Source organism: Sapajus apella, unplaced genomic scaffold (genome assembly GCF_009761245.1).
Source record: "Sapajus apella isolate SASKATOON/1434 unplaced genomic scaffold, GSC_monkey_1.0 scaffold2, whole genome shotgun sequence".
NCBI lineage: Eukaryota > Metazoa > Chordata > Mammalia > Primates > Cebidae > Sapajus > Sapajus apella.
This window is the reverse complement of record NW_022436942.1, coordinates 51,705,203-51,721,710: the sequence shown is the minus strand read 5'-3', so window position 1 is coordinate 51,721,710 and position 16,508 is coordinate 51,705,203. Positions and strand designations below refer to the sequence as shown.

The 16,508-nt window shown below is 39.5% G+C and overlaps 1 long non-coding RNA gene across 1 annotated transcript in view; it reads left to right on the top strand.

The window, feature by feature from the left end:
* Positions 1 to 6,841, top strand: part of LOC116564520 — a 47,013-nt gene extending 40,172 nt beyond the window's left edge. The window contains exon 3 of the long non-coding RNA XR_004274938.1: positions 5,448 to 6,841. This is a non-coding gene — a long non-coding RNA (uncharacterized LOC116564520). The remainder of the gene's footprint in view (positions 1 to 5,447) is intronic.
* Positions 6,842 to 16,508: the final 9,667 nt, after the last annotated feature.

Below are 16,508 nucleotides of genomic sequence, written 5' to 3'. Positions count from 1 at the left end.
GACAGCACTGGCAGGTATATGATTCATGAGTGGTTATAATAGCTCATTGCAATAAGGAGCAGAGCCTGAATTGGTATCAATGGGATGCTGAACTTGCAAAATGTTATAAAGGTTGTATTCAATGATTTTGATGGCTGAATGTGGAAGATGAGGCAATGTTTGAAGTAAAGCCCATAACTCCATCTTGGAAGACTATGAAAGGTGATGCTCGAAGAAAGATCGTGGTCGTCTTCACTCTATGGAGACACGTGGGGCCAGGCATGGTGCTCACGGTGCTCATGCCTGTAATCCCAGCACTTTGGGAGGCCGAGGTGGGCGGATCACTTGAGGTCAGGAGTTCAAGACCAGGCTGGCCAACATGGTGAAACCTCATCTCTACTAAAAATACAAAAATTTGTTGGACGTGGTGGCGCACATCTGTAGTTCCAGCTACTCTGGAGGCTGAAGCAGGAGAATCACTTGAACCAGAAGGCAGAGATTGCAGTGAGCCAAGATTGGGCCACTGCGCTCCAGCTGGGCGACACAGAGACAAACAAACAAAAAGAGACATGTGGCGTGAAGCCGTTCACTATCTTTTTTTTTTTTTTTTTTTTTTTGAGATGGAGTCTCACTCTGTCACCCAGGCTGGATTATAGTGGCACAATCTTGGCTCATTGCAACCTCCGCCTCCTGGGTTCAATGGCCTCAGCCTCTCGAGTAGCTTGGACTACAGGTACCTGCCACCACATCCATCTAATTTTTGTATTTTTAGCAGAGACGGGGTTTCACCATGTTGGCCAGGCTGGTCTCGAACTCCCTACCTCAAATAATCAAATAATCCACCCACCTCAGTCTTCCAAAGTGCTGGGATTACAGGCGTGAGTCACCATGCCTGGCTCCTTGACTATATTTTTAATTGGTATAATAAAAATAAGTAATTCTCCAACTGGCTGCTGCTTTATTTTTTCTTTCTTTTGGAGAAACTTTCTGTGGTTTCCTCTGGTAATTTAAAATGAGTTGTGCTTTCCATCTATCACTGGTTTCTTCATCAGTCTGCTTTAACAAAAAGCTTCTTTCTGATATGCTTTTCCCTTTTCAATTGCAAATCTAACTGTATCAGAGCAAAACATACACTTAGAAAACTAAACATAAAGCTTTAAAGCATGTGTATGAAATCCATTTTTTCTTTATTTCTCAGCAGTTTTATCATGGTCCTTATGAGAAATTCTAATAACAGAGCTAGGTTGTAGGTGCATTGAGTGGTGACATGAAGTGTGCTGGGCTTGGGGACAATGTCTGGTTGTTAGCAGCTGGTTGTTCTCAGTTTTGTAGATAAACAAGATTGCTCATTAGGGCTGAGTCTGAATGACAATATTAAATGGCTTTGCACACCTGGTGAGTGTAGCTGATATGTAACTCTGGCCATTGTACTTTGCCCTTTGTGTTTTCTGGAGTAAAACTGATTTTTCTGACCTGATTTAGACAAGATTAAAATCTGGCTAGCCTTTTGCAGGCTATTCTTTTTGCCAAGTAATTTGAAAATTTTATAACAGTGTAGAAATTTATTTAAAAAATGGAAAAACAAAAAGTTAACCATTAAACGGGATCAAATTTGTGTAGAAAACGCCCATGTTGTATATACCTGGATTAAATCAATCATTCACTTAACAAACATTTATTGTGTAACTTCTCTGTGCCGGGCGCTATTCTAGGTGTACCAAGAATACAGAGGTAGATGAGGGAGATAAAATCCTTCCTCCCACAGAACTTACCTTCTACTGGTGTGAGACAGAAAATAAGAAATAATAGGAAAGTTTGCAATGTTTGTAAGTAGTAGGAAGAAAATAAAAGTTGGGATTTAATTTGCTCTTGGAGCTCTTCCCTCTCATCTTAAGAGGCTTTTCTGGTGAATAACTGGGTCCTTTATGGTCCTATGAGCAAGATAATGTGAATTCAAAGCTATCATGTAGAGGGGCAAGTTGACAGACTCCGGAAATTTATTGGGGTAGAGAGGATGGGATTTAAAAACTTCGAGTGTGAATGAATACATATGATTTAAACTCCTACCTGGGACTGTCTCCAGTCATTGTCCACAAATACACTGCTTAATATTAATAATTAATAAAAAAAACTATTCTGGGCACTCTTTTAACCAACTTCTACTTAAGTGACTCATAGGAGGAACCAACGTTCATTACCTCTGTAAGGCTTGGACCGGTGATCAAAACACACTGAACAGAATTTCCACTCTGTCCACACTGATCCCTTTCTTCTCTGAGGAGCTGAGTTTTGTGTTTTATGATAATCAGAATTGTTTGTTACCGGACATATTTGTACTAGTTTTACTTGTTATTAAAATTATGCTATCTACTTTAATATTTCATTAACTAACAACATGAGGGTGAAGAGAGAGAATTATTACCATGACATTTAAATGGAATGCTTTGGAAAGACTCACTAATGTTAAATTAATGATATGAGACTAGGAAAAATAATAAACTCTACAATATATAGCTCATGAGTGTCTTTAAGTTCTCACCTACTACAAAGAAAGGAAAGTTGAAAATGAAAAATGAGATCTTATGGGTATGGTTTAGGCAAAAAAAAATGTGGTATTGGAGTCTTGCCAGTGAATCTATAGTGAGGGAAAGAACCATGGCCTTCCACTGGGTTGGTAAATACATTTTTAAAATATAATGTTTATGGGCAGGGTATGATGGCTCACACCTGTAATTCCAATACTTTGGGAGGCCAAGGCAGGCAGATCACCTGAGGTCAGGAGTTCAACACCCGCCTGGCCAACATGGTGAAACCCCACCTCTACTAAAAAATTAAAAAATTAGCCAGGCGTGATGATGCACGCCTGTGATCCCAGCTACTTGGGAGGCTGAAGCAGGAGAATCTCTTGAACCTGGAAGGTGGAGGTTGCAGTAAGCTGAGATCGTACCACTGCACTCCAGCCTGGGCAACAGAGCAAGATTCCATCTTAAGTATATATGTATAATATAGTATAATGTAATATAATATAATATAATGTTTATAAGACCACCTTTGCAAAGACTACACCAGTGAGAGAAGTCTAGCATGGCTGACTCCATCTTGCTTCTGGCCTCATGGGCTGGCTGTCTTCACTCATTCCTGGGTGTAGGCCAAGCTAACCGTGGGAAGAATTTAGTGTATTAACTCTGAAACAAGGATCATAATAGTACCTACCTAAAACTGATCTTCTCCTTATTTGGGGCTGAAAATGCCTTTGTAAGGCAAATGAAAAGCTACAGGATTAAGACTATGGAAGGGGCCTGAATTCTGCGAAGGTATAGGCAGAGTTTCTGTAATCTCTTACTGCTCAGGAATGTGGCCAGAGGTCACAAGATTTATGACTTCCCCAATTGCTCCTATAGATAACATCACTATTGTAGAACCTAAGATTGATCTTTTGAGATGTTTTTCAGACTTTTGCATTCTGGCAATCTACTAACCCCACCTAGACTTATGACACATGACTAAACCTGTCCAATGGCGCCCACCCAGAGGCAGACTTAGCACATGAGGATGATTTTTTTTTACACCCCTCTGATTGAATCTCCAACCAATCAGAAACACCCATTCTCTAGTCCCTGGATCACCAAACCATCCTTGAAAAACCTTAGCCTCTGAGCCTTTGGGGAGACCAACTTGAATGATAATGACAGTCCTTCCACTGGGCGGCCCGCCATTAACTAAATTCTTTCTTTATTCCAATACCATGGTGGCAGTGAATTGATTTCTTCTATGCATCAGGTGGGAAGAACCTGTCGAGGGATTACATTTACAACATAAATGTATTCCTTTTTTTTCCTTGACTGACATTTCTGATTAGCCCATTAATAAGCAGTTCTGATTGGGTTGAGTAAGATTTTCAGTTTCATAAGGTATGTGCTAAGGACAGCAGGTACCCAGGATACCTCCATTCAAGGAGCTCAGGAGTATTATCCTAATGTGATTAGATAAAGAATGTATATGTCTTCCAATAATTTATTTACCTGATCCAAATCTCCTTTCTCTCATGTGCACAATGGAAGCAAAGAAAATATTTTTACTTTTCGGCAGCACCTCTCCTTTGAGAATATCAAAGCTCTTACAGGGACAAATTTCTAAATAAGCAATCATGCTCATATTGCCCTAGGGAGGTGGATAGAGGTATTATCCTCTTACTGAAGATGTTAGACCAGTGTCGAGTAGCTAACAAATGCCTCCATGCTGTCTCTCAGGAGAATTATGTTTCTACTCATCTCCCTGCTGCATTGAGTCCTGTTTCCTCTTCCGAATAATTCCCAGTATTACTGAGAATTATGTGAGCATAAAACAAGCACTTCTCTGTGAGCCAGAACCTGGCTGTGTTCTAGAACCCTGGATGTGTTACTAACTGGTTGTAGCACTGTGGACACTGTTGTCAGCTTCTCTGTGTGTGCCTCAGTCCCTTTATCTGTAAAATGGGAACGTCATTGCTCATCATACCAGAGATCAGATTGTGGGCAAGGAGTGTTTGTCAAAACAAATATGGACATGGTAGCTGTGAGAGTGAGAGCAACGGTGATCTGTGGGTTTCCTTGTTTCCCTTCTTCCCATTTCAGGATTCCTGCTTTCTGTGAAGGTATTTTTGATCACGAGTTGATTTGTAGGTTCTGGTTTGCACATTCATTATTGAGACCAGAAATGAAAGTCTTTCCTCAAATTCTCTTATTCTAATGTAGCCCACCCACCAAACTTTACTATTTTTCAATGATGGTTCTAGACTCACAATAAGAAATACAACGAAAGGCTTGGATTATAGTCAGGATAATGATCTGTCCTGCTCTGAACTGCAAGACTCATTAAGTGGTGTTTTCAAAGGTTTCAGTAACTAATTGTTATCTCTTCACTTATTCATGGAGATACTACTGATAATAGGAAAAGAAAAAAAGTAAAATGTACGAAATTTCCGCAATAGGGAATTGCTCAGGTAAATGATGTTATGTTGGAAGGCTACTAATAAAAGATGTAGACGAATCTTTATTGGCATGGAAAGATAATTGTGGTAATTAAAGGAAACATTAACTTCAAAAGGGTAAAGATACAATGTACAGTGACTATCTCTGGGTGATTGGATTACAAACATTTAAATCTTCCTTATATTTACCTATATTTTCTAATTTTTTGTATTGGATATATGTTGGTTTTGGCAAAAGAAAAAAACTGATTTAGGTTGTATAAAATCCTATTCCAAAAGCTATTTGTAGGAATGAAGAAAAAACATTTTGAAAATAAGTGCTAACTCTAAAAGCTTAATTAAGCAGGGAAAAAAATTTTAAATAGCAAAATGGTGAATATAAATAAAAATAAAGATAAATGGCAAAAATGAATTTTACTCTTTTTTAAAAGGATACAGTCATTTAGTAACAAATGTTTGAAATAAGCCAAGTTTCAATTGCCAACCTGTTTCTTCGTAGCTGAATTCTACCCGAAAGTGCTTCTAAAAGGGACTCAGAGCATGATAAGTAAGCAGGATGCTTTGAAATACCAAACTGAATAATCGTTAAGTAGCAACCTAATCTAATTTTTTCTTTTTTTTGACTTGCAAAAATATTGCTTTAAAACAAATAGTGTTCTTAGACAGAGGGCAAATATATTTATCTTTCCAACCATAATAAAAGCTGTCAGTTATCAAGTGCCTTTTCTGTACCCATGTGTCAGATACTTATAAATCTTTCTTCAAATTCATTAACTTTAATGGTTGCTTTATTTAATCCTCACTATTTTAGGAGATAGGTATTATTGTGTTCATGTTATAGTTGCTGAAAACCAAAACTCATACAAATTAAGTTTCTTTTCTGACTCTTAAGTAGCAGAACCACATGGCCTTTTTAAAAAGATCACATAACAAATATTTATTAAATCCCCTTTGTATTAGCATTGTGTGTCGTGTGCTAGGAATAATACCAATGAAAAATACACTGTGGTCCCACCGCTCAAAGAAGCTTATATTCTAGTTGAATGCCATGAAGCAAAACATTGTGAATGTGATGAATCTCACAAAAGAGGAAACACAGGATATGAAGGGGGAGGTAATCAGGTCTGTGGCATCTGTCCTGTGGTCAAGACAGTTAAACTGAGCTCTGAAGCATGAGCAGGAATTAACTAGGCAAAGACTGGTCATGGAAGATGATTGCTAGTAGAGGGAAGGGTATGTGCTAAGGCAGTGAGATGACATTTTGCTATACCCGTTCACTACAACCGACTATTCACAACTTTGGTTTGAAACAGTAAGCATTTATTCCTCCAACATGGGCCTGTGGGTCAGCTACAACTGGCAGAGCTTGGCTGGCCTCCAAGGTTCAGGTCTCCCTTGTACGTGACTCATCCTGTGTTGACCAATAGCTTCTTGAAACATATTCCCTACATAGCACATGACAGGAGCCCGAGAGCCCAAATGAAATCACGCAAGTGCATTTAAGTCCTCTTAAAAATGTTCAGGAACACTCCGTTGGCTAACATAGGCCATATGGCCCAGCCCAAAATCAATGGGATGGGGAAAATATTTTACCCATAGCTGATGGTATTTTGGAGAAATGTAGATGAATATGGATAAATTATTTAATACAGGAAAGATGTGAAAAATTGTGAACAATGATCTATCAACCACATCTAGGTTTTTCAAGGAATTAATTGCCAATATGGCTAAAGAATAGTGAGCCAGGGAGTGAGTGCACTGGTTGATCTTATAATTGGCTGTCCTTGGGAACTTCTTATTATAGAGATTTTATATATAAAATACAGAGATTATATATTCTATATAAAACAAGCATTATACATATATAAAACAAAAATATGCTCACTTCAAAAATATGTGCTTATTCAATATATGTGTGTGTGTATATATATGCTCACTCCAAAAGCTAATAACTTATCCAACTTCTACTTGAACTTTATTCCCAAAGAGGCAAACACATTGAAATAACATGATTAACCCACAAAGCCAATATAGTGTCCATTGACTTAAATGTTCCTTCTTAGTTATATGCCAAGCATTGGGTCTCTGTAACAGTAGCACATTTAGAAACTTTGCCTCAGAGGCAATGAAACCAGATTTGAACCCCTGAGCAAATAGCATTAAATTTGGTTGCTGCTCATTCTCCTGGAATGAAGGTCAGCTATTTTATACACACTGAATAAGCCAAACCAATCGTAAAACATGAGGAAACATCTCATTTGACTACTTTATCTCATGAAACGTGATCTTCTGTTTGGTCAGATCATCTCTGATAGTGTTACAAGAATAGTTCAGTTTATTTTTACCCATTGCTGTACAGATCATTCATTTGCTTTCTAAGTCCTCAGGGCTAATGCCTGAATGAACAGGTGGGGGTACAGGGGTTGGCCAAATATAAACTTGTACAGTTCATGTGTTTAACCAGCATGAGTATTTTTTTTTTTAACGAAAAGAAAATTCACTCAATGCAGACAGCATCTGCATTATTAGTTGTCATTATATATTCCGCCACAGAAAACTATATTAATTTCAGTTGAGATGGTTTTTTCCCTTGAGCAGGTAAGAGATTAAATAGAAATCACTGCGTCCATGATGCCTCTGTTCTGGAGCCTTTTTTTCTTCATCTATGAAAAGCTCAATTTTATAATCTTGAGGATTTAAAATAGAATCTGTTAGCTTTTCTGACAATACTTATTTCCCATAAAAACAAGGTTTTTTTGTTAGCTAGCTCACAGTAAATTTCATTGCGTGTGCCATTTCAGAGGAAATCAGAAGTTCTGATAAATACAATCGATTTGGAACCATTCCTTGCCCCTCATTTTTTTCACAGTTAATGCAAGCCTCCTGCTTAGTTACATTATCGTATTTTATTACTCAACTTGCAAAGCTGCATTTAAGAAAGTTTACAATTTTCTGATTTCCTCTTCTGAGATATTTAGATTCTTCTTTGAGTACAGCTTTATTTGTGCTTTCCTGCTGTTTAAGCCTGGGACCCTTTAGCAAATCAGCATACTTGGTACATTCCAAGTAACAGCACCATTTAGAGAGGACGATCCCTTACACATTCCCTAAGTGAAAATGCAAGAAATGGAAAGAAAAATACCGATTGTTGGAGACAGATGCAGTCCCTAATTGCTTCCTGATGGTTACTTTTAACGGAGCTATGGGAATCCACAGGTGTGTGTCTGTTGAGGTGTCTGTCATTCAGTGAATTTAAGAGGCACTGATTTCCATGAGTGAATCATGGGGCTTGATTACAGAGAACTGGTAGACCAAACTCAGGTTTAATTCATGAGTTCTGTTCACAGGTCACTTCCCCTTGGGCTATTTTTGCACAACCAAGAAATTGATTTACTTAGTTTTTCCTTCTTACAAAAATGAAGTAACAATATTATCTTTACAGCAGCTTTTAAATGTTCAAATATGCCCAAAATACAAATAAAATTGTAGTTGTATTGCAATGTTAGTAAAATTAATGTGATGAATATTTCTTACCCAATTTCCCTCCCGCCCACAAAACTGACCTAAATTAACTGTTTTGCCATAACTTTACCTAAACAGACCAAATTAACTGACTGTTTTGCCATGGCATAGACCCAAATTCTTAATAGAATTACAGCCTTAGTTGATATGGTCATATGGCTCTTAATACTTGACAAGGTTTAGATGTTTAATATCAGCTGACACAGTTTTCTTTAAAAAATGATAGGATTGTATCAGACCATCTTTTTCAGGATGGAATGGGATTTAAATTCAAATTCACTATGTGTATTACTGAATTAAATCATGTGGTTTTATATATTTTTGACTAGATACAAATCAGCTTGTTATAGTGAGATAACTTGAAGTTTTAAAGACCTGAATATGAATTTTGATCCTTGCTAGTTATGTGATCCTCCAAAACTCAACCATATTGAGTGTTAATTATAAAATGAGCCAAAACCTGTTCTCCCTACTAATGGGTGTTTATGAAACACAAATGGTGTAATGAGTATGGAAGTTATTTGAAGGTTCTAAAGGGTCATACAATAAGTTTAAAAAAAAGTTAGACACAACCTGCTTTCACTGTTACTGTTTAACAACAGTTAACTGTTAATCGTTTTGTATATTGTAGTTTCTGGGCAAGATAGAAGGATAAGAAAAAAGGAAAAGGAGAGAAAAAAGAAATAAAAGGTTGTATCCGCATATTTCATCAACAGACTAAATAAAATAAGAGACTTCAGCAGACATGATGAATACCTGATCACTTTTAAACAATTGTTATTCTTTTTTCTGTTTGTTTTGCTTTTTTGTTTTTGAGACAGGGTTGCCTAGGCTGGAATGCAGTGGTGAGATCACAGCATACTGCAGCCTTGAACTTTTGGGCTAAAGCAGTCCTCCCACTTCAGCCTCCTGAATAGCTGGGACTGCAGGCACCCACTATCATGCCTGAATAATTTTTTTTTTTTTTTTGGTAGAAACAGGGTCTTACTATGTTGCCCAAGCTGGTCTCAAACTCCTGGCCTCAAGTGATCCTCACACCTTAGCCTCCCAAAGTGCTGGGATTACAGGCATGAGCCACTGTGCCTGGTCTAAGAAGTATTATTCTTTATCAAAACCATCTTGAAAATATTTTTTAAAAAATAAGGTACTATTCACAAACTCCATAGTATGTAGAAAATAACCTATCAAAGAACTTACCAAGAAAAATGTAAAACTCAATTGTTCATTTGAAAAGATCTGAATAAATGGAAAGATATACCACATCTTTGAAATATAAACACATTAATTTCCCTCAAAATTAATCTATAAATTTGATGTAATTTCAGACAAAATTATTGCAAGTTTTTTTTTGAGGACCTCAACATACTTACTCTAAAATGAAGAATAAATAATTCCAACATAGTTACTCTATATGAAGGAATAAAAGTTCATGATGCCTAAGTCATTTTGAAAAAGAAGAGAAAAGAGAAGGAACTCACCCTTCCAGACAAAATCAGTTTGAAACTGGAACACTGTCAAATACATCTAGGGAAAGAGCAGAGATTGAGAGCTGGATCTGAGTCTACATGAGAACCTTCTTTGGGATAAACATGGCACCATCAATCAGTGGGGAAGGGATGGATTGCCTAAAACTCATTACTTGGTAGTAGGGAAACAGCTTGTTAGTTCACTGTCTCAAGCATACGCCAAAGAGGAACTCAGTGCAAAAGTAAAATTATAAAGCTAAAAGGAGATATTAGAGATGTTAAAGAAGGTACTCAATACACAAACCATAAGTGGTAATTATTATTTTTTGAGATGAGTCTCACTCTGTTGACCCAGCTGGAGTGCAGTGGTGCCATCTCAGCTCACTGCAGCCTTTGCCTTCTGGGTTCAAGCAATTCTCCTGCCTCAGCCTCCCCAGTAGCTGGGATTATAGACATGTGCCAACACGGCCAGCTAATTTTTGTATTTTTAGCAGACACGGGTTTCGCCTTGTTGGCCAGGCTGGTCTCAAACTCCTGACCTCAAATGATCTTCCTACCTTGGCCTTCCAAAGTGTTGGGATTACAGGCATGAGCCACCGTGCCTGGCCATAAGTTGAAAATTTAATAGAGTTGACTATATTTTAAAAATTAAGAATTCTGTAAAGGGTAGACACAATAAGCAAAGTTAACAAAAAGGTGACAGAATAAGAAAAGATTTATAATATCTAACACCTAAAAGGAATTAACATCTGGAATACACCAAGAAGACTCGAGGGTTTTTTGGTTTTGTTTTTTTTTTTTTGGTAAAATGGGGATAATAATAGTAATAGAAAGTGACATGCTCAGCAGAGCCTGCAGTACAGTGAATGCACGTCATTTGCTATTACTAGTTTATCTATTCTTATACTCTGTGACAAAACACATTTTGTGTGGAGTCATTATGTATGGACCCTGAATTTCTGGTTTCTGCATGGCCTTACGTTGCCAGCTTATGGAGTTGCAGAAAAATGTATGTACAAATAACCAGCCAGTCTCAACATCCACAAACGCTGTTGGCAAATGTCCCTAGATACTCCAGTGGTTAAAAGTGAGGAGAATAACAGTGGCCATTCCTGTGACACAGAGGTGAAGAAAATGCTGTGTGTGCGCCACTGTAGCTGTAAAACCAACTGCTGATGACACCTGCCAGGTGACGTAGCGAGAAGAATATGTTTCATGGCTTGAGGTGTGAATCTTGTGACTGTCATATTCCATCCTGCCTGAGGCTGGGCCCCCAGGGGGCTGTGCCTGGAGATGGACAGGCTGGGTGGAGCTGCTTCCCAGTGCTTAGCTCTTTGTCCAGGTGTTACTCATGGCTGTGGTGGGTGGGAAGGCTGAACGGGCCAGCCGCTTTGTGCTGGATTTACTGGGGACTCACTCCCATACCCAAGGGCAGATTAACTACAGAGAGGTGGCTTTGCTCACTGCCAACCAAACTTGCTCTCTGAAAGCAGAGCTTTGTCTTTTTCTGCTTTATGACCTCAGCTTCGGAGAAGGCTTTGGCTCCCCAAGTGTGGCCCAAAAACTTGGATGATGATGCACAGGGTAGAAGGCAACAAACAAGCTGCCCTTGGTGGAAGTGACCTGAGCTGGGTCCACTCCTTGGGCTTGGGTGATAAATACAAAAAGTCAGCCAGGGCCATCCTGCTGATAGGGAAGACGGACTCATGATAACCCTGTACCAGGTACTGCTACACAGACGTTCTCCTTCAATCCTCTGCAAACCTGTGAAATGTTCTTATGTGTTTTACAGATACAAAAACTGCAGCTCAGAAAGGGCAAATGGTCTGCCCAAAAATACCTGGATGAAGTGGGTCACCTGTAGTTAAATCCAGAGACCCACTGGAATTTGAACCTTAGGTCTGTTGAACTCTGAAACTTGTGATGTTTTGTTTTGTCTTGTTTTTTGTTGTTGGTGGTGGTGGTTGTGGTTTGTTTCTCTTTTCCATTGCACCACTCTTTTTCTGCAGAGTGGAGAAGGGAGTAGCTGGAGGTGGGGTGGAAACCATGATAGGTCCCCGTGAACCCAAATCTGTGGCTTGGTGGACTCCAGGGAAAAATGCATGGCCGATCATGTCCTTGTCTGATCCTGGCAGATGCTTCACCGAGGTTATAGAAAGGTAATTCCACTTCCCAGAGCTCCATTTGAACATGTGCTCCTGTGGTCCGTTGGTTTTAGGTGTGGCTTTGGTTTCTGAGCAGAAACTATTCCCATGAAATAATGGCATCCTTAAAGTGTTGTGCTTCACTTTTCATTCAGAGAAGACAGGACTTCGGGGAGATACATTATACAATATGGATGGATTCCCTGTGTAGGAAAGAACTCACTCCCTGACCTGCCAGCCAGGTGGAATTTCATCTGTGTGTGCTTTCAGGGTCAGGTGCTTTGAAGAACTGGCTTCATTAGCCACGAACAGAGACGCGCTTGTCGAAACATCAGCAACTGACTTTTTTGTGTGTGTTCACAGATATTTTTGTACTGGTGCTATCAGAGGTTTGGAAGGATTGCTATGGCTACATGCTCTTGCCCCTCTCTCTAAGGTCTATGGCAATAAGTAGCAATAATAATTATGATATTGATAATAGCAAACCATTCACTGTATGTTTTGTTCTGGGCACTGTAGTAAGTTCATTTTACGTTCACAACAACCTTCTGAAGTATGTGTCATTTAGGATTGGTTTGACAACAAGTAGCAGAAACCCGGTTTAAATGGCCTAACCAATGGAGGGATTTATTTTTCTCATGTAATAGGAAGTCCAGCTGTAAGCACTTTAGAGTGTGTATGCAGGCCCCATGGTGCCAGCAAGAACTGTCTCTTTTGCTGGAGGTTTTCTTCCTCATGTATGCAGCATAGCTCTTCTATGTTGTACTTCACGACTAATTTTTACACAGGAAGTATTTGAAAGAAGGGAGAAGCTAAGTAGTACAAACTAACACTGTGAATGCAAGCTGGATGTGTGCCCTGTAACAGGCTTTCCCAGGACTCCAGCTGGTACCTCTGCTTGCAGCATCTTGTCCAGAACCGTGTGGCATGACCACATCTAGCTGCAAGAAAGTTGGGTAATCCAAGAGCATTTAAGTGAGCCCCTTGGTTAGTAAGAAAGAAAGGAGGACTGGCTACTGATTCTATAACTAGCAGTGCCTAGGTCAAGTTAATGTTTGTTCAAAATGTGCAGACAAAGTCAGATTGGAGAAGTTAAGTGTTTACCTAAGGCTCTCTAGCTAGGGAGTGATGGAGCCCAGATCCGAATCCAGGTGTGTCTGACTCCAAAGCTACGTTCCTAAATGCTGTTTAGAATTTGTTCTTGATGCTTGATGGTATTTGGGCTGGACAACAGAGGACTTAAGGGGGTTCTCTTATGGGACAGGCAGGAGAATTGAATTTTCAGCTTCTTGAGAATAGTGCTAAGATCAATGTATAAAAGATATGGAAGGCAGATTTTGGTACAAGGAAAGGAAGTGATTGCTCACAATTAGTAATTAACTGGTCTGTGGGCTGTGTAGCTAACTCTATGACCAGGAATATTTACATAGCTCAGAGGAGATTCCTAAACTGACTTGGAATTTGGGCCTATTATGAGTTCAAGATTCTAGGTCCATGAAACAAAAGTGGCCAAGACAGAACCATCAGGATGAAAAGAGCTTTTGGCTGGGCACAGTGGCTCATGCCTGTAATCCCAGCACTTTGGGAGGCCAAGGTGGGCGGATCATCTGAGGTCGGGAGTTCAAGACCAGCCTGACCAATATTGAGAAAACCTATCTCTACTAAAAATACAAAATTAGCTGGGCATGGTGGTGTATGCCTGTAATCCCTGTTACTTGGGAGGTTGAGGCAGAAGAATCTTTGAACCAGGAGGCGGAGACTGTGGTGAGCTGAGATCACACCATTGCACTCCAGCCTGGGAAACAAAAGCAAAATGTTTCTAAAAAAAAAAAAAAAAAAAAAAAGAGGGCTTTTGGTTTCCTCATAGATACTTCTTGATTTGTCAGTTAGAGTGACCATATAACTAATTTATGGTCCAAACTGGGGCATTTTTTAGAGTAAAAAAATGACTTCTTAGTAATTATGCTGGGACAACAAACACCAGAATCATCATGGATCCAGTGGAAACTACGGCTAGCCCAGCCATAGTCTCTTGATGGATAATGGAATGGGGTGGTCTGGGCTTCATCGGAACTGACAGCTGGGCAAACACCCAGAAAAGACAGACGTCCCCGAGGTAGACCTCCTTACCTCTGTAGGCTAAATCTCGTAAGAGGCTCTGACCGTGATGGGCTTCAGTGACAGACGTTAAAATCTGATCGGCAGGGACAATGTGTGACTACTGAAAATGTTTGTCTGACACAGCCCCTCAGGCCCTTAGCCTACCTCAGCTTGACTCATTTTCAGAGACGCTGAGCTTAGTTAATGCCGTGTGTCTTACTGAGTCATGAACCCAGCCCATTCTAGGCTGGAAAGGCAACTGGATTTCACATACCCTGATGTCCTTCTCAGCTTTTAAAAACTGATCTTCTGATTTGCTCCATGACCTTGGGCAAGTCGCAACCTCTCTGTGTGGCTTGGCTTCTCCTTTAGTGGAAATAAAAATGGAAATAATAGTTATGTAAGAGAAAAAAATGATTCAAGATTTTCCAATGAAAGTTGCTGCATGGAGCCAAGTGATATTATTGTTTTCATGACAGTTATTAGCACAACTGCTTCTTGTCCCATCCCCTCTCATTAAGACACAGGGCATGGAATAAACACAGGTTTGGCCAGTGACTGGTATTTGATGATATTGGCACCAGAGCTGAAGGGGAGGAATTTCTCTCTGGCTTGTGTTTCACTGTTAACCTCCTTGTGCCTGGATCTCAATGCCTGTTAATATGGAAACTGGAAATCTGTGAGAATCTCAGCTATTTGTTTCATAACAGAGGCAGCCTATTCAGGAAACCATTTAATAACGATGCCATTACAATATTGTCTTCATTCTTTCCTTAATTTCTTTATTCAATAAATATTGATTGAGCATGCCTGTGTGTCAGGTTCTGCTTCCCAAGGATAGAGCAAGATGCATAATGACAGCATGAAGCTTTTCAGGGTTTGCTGAATGAAGGAATTTATGAGATGTGAAGTTTGGAGAGCTGATCTCCTGCCGCAATCTTGCATCTCTCTTGTCCATCCTGATCCCTGAGAGATATTTCTAAAAGCAAAACTGCTCGTTACCCATTTCCTAAAGGAGCAAAACAGAATTTCTGAATATGGCACAGAAGAATCTTCAGGGTTGGCCTCTGTTCAGTGTTTTGTCTCTTCTCTCACTGAGCCCCTTTTTGGACTACAAGTGTCAGCTATCAGGACTTTCCTGCAGGTTTCTGAATATTCAGCTCTTTCATATCACTAGGCCAGAGGGTAGCAGACATTTATTTGCAAATGGCCAGAGAGTTAATATTTTTGGTTTTCTGGGTCATGTGGTCTCTGTTGCAACTATTCAATGCTGCTGTTGTAGTGTGAAAACAGCCATGGAAAAAATATAAATGCATGAGCATGGCTCTTTTCAAATAAAACTTTATTTACAAAAACAGACAGCAGATGGGATTTGGTCCACAGGCTCTGGTTTGCTGATCTCTGTGTTAGGCTTTTGTTCATTCTGTGGTCTTTTACTTATCTTCCTCCTCCTTTCATCTGACCAATGCCCATTCAATTGTCACCTCAAGTCTGAGGTCTTGCCACACTGCCCTGGGTAGAACTGGTCATGTACCCCAGTGTGTTCTGTACATACCACCCCCACAAGTAACAGAAAATTAAATCTGTGTTTTTCCCCATAACCATATTGTAAGCTTTATTTATTCATTCATTCATTCACACATGCATACATTCACAGATTCATTCATGTAACAATTTTTAATGAGCACCTACCATGGGGCAGAGTTGATAACTTTTTAGTCTTTGTGAAAATACAACACATGATGACTTTTTAGTCAGTGAAAGTACAACACATAAAACATTCCTAATACATGCTTGTGCAAAAAAGGAGATAGAACTCGATAAAAAAAAAATCCATTGCCAAAGATATACCTGTATCTTTGTTGTAAGTGCCCACAAATGGGGAGTTGTCTTGATTGATTTGAAGCCTCTCCACTGTGTGGAGGGATTTGGTCAGTTGATTGTATTTGGAGCTTTTCTTTTAAGGTTTCTGTCACCGGGTCTGGAATAGTTTGGTGGCTCCCAAATGTTGTCCATTCTTACTCCTTTTCCTAGAACTCAGGGTCCTGTTTTCTGGTGACCTCTTAAGGCAGGACCAAGAGGAGTAGCACCAACTTCTAAACTCCCATCTGGGCAGGTGACTGACGTGAGTTTGAGGTTTACCAATGTAGTGCAGTGTGGTTCTTGTTTTTATTGTTATTTTTAAGTAGGAGATGTGTTTTTTCCACTGCTCCCTGAGAAAATAGGGCTGTCTGAGCTAAGGACCTTAAACGGCTCACAGCATGGAGATGGTGAAATAGCTTCCTTGCAGGGTCTAAATCTTTTGTTTGTTTTTTGTGTCCAGTCTCT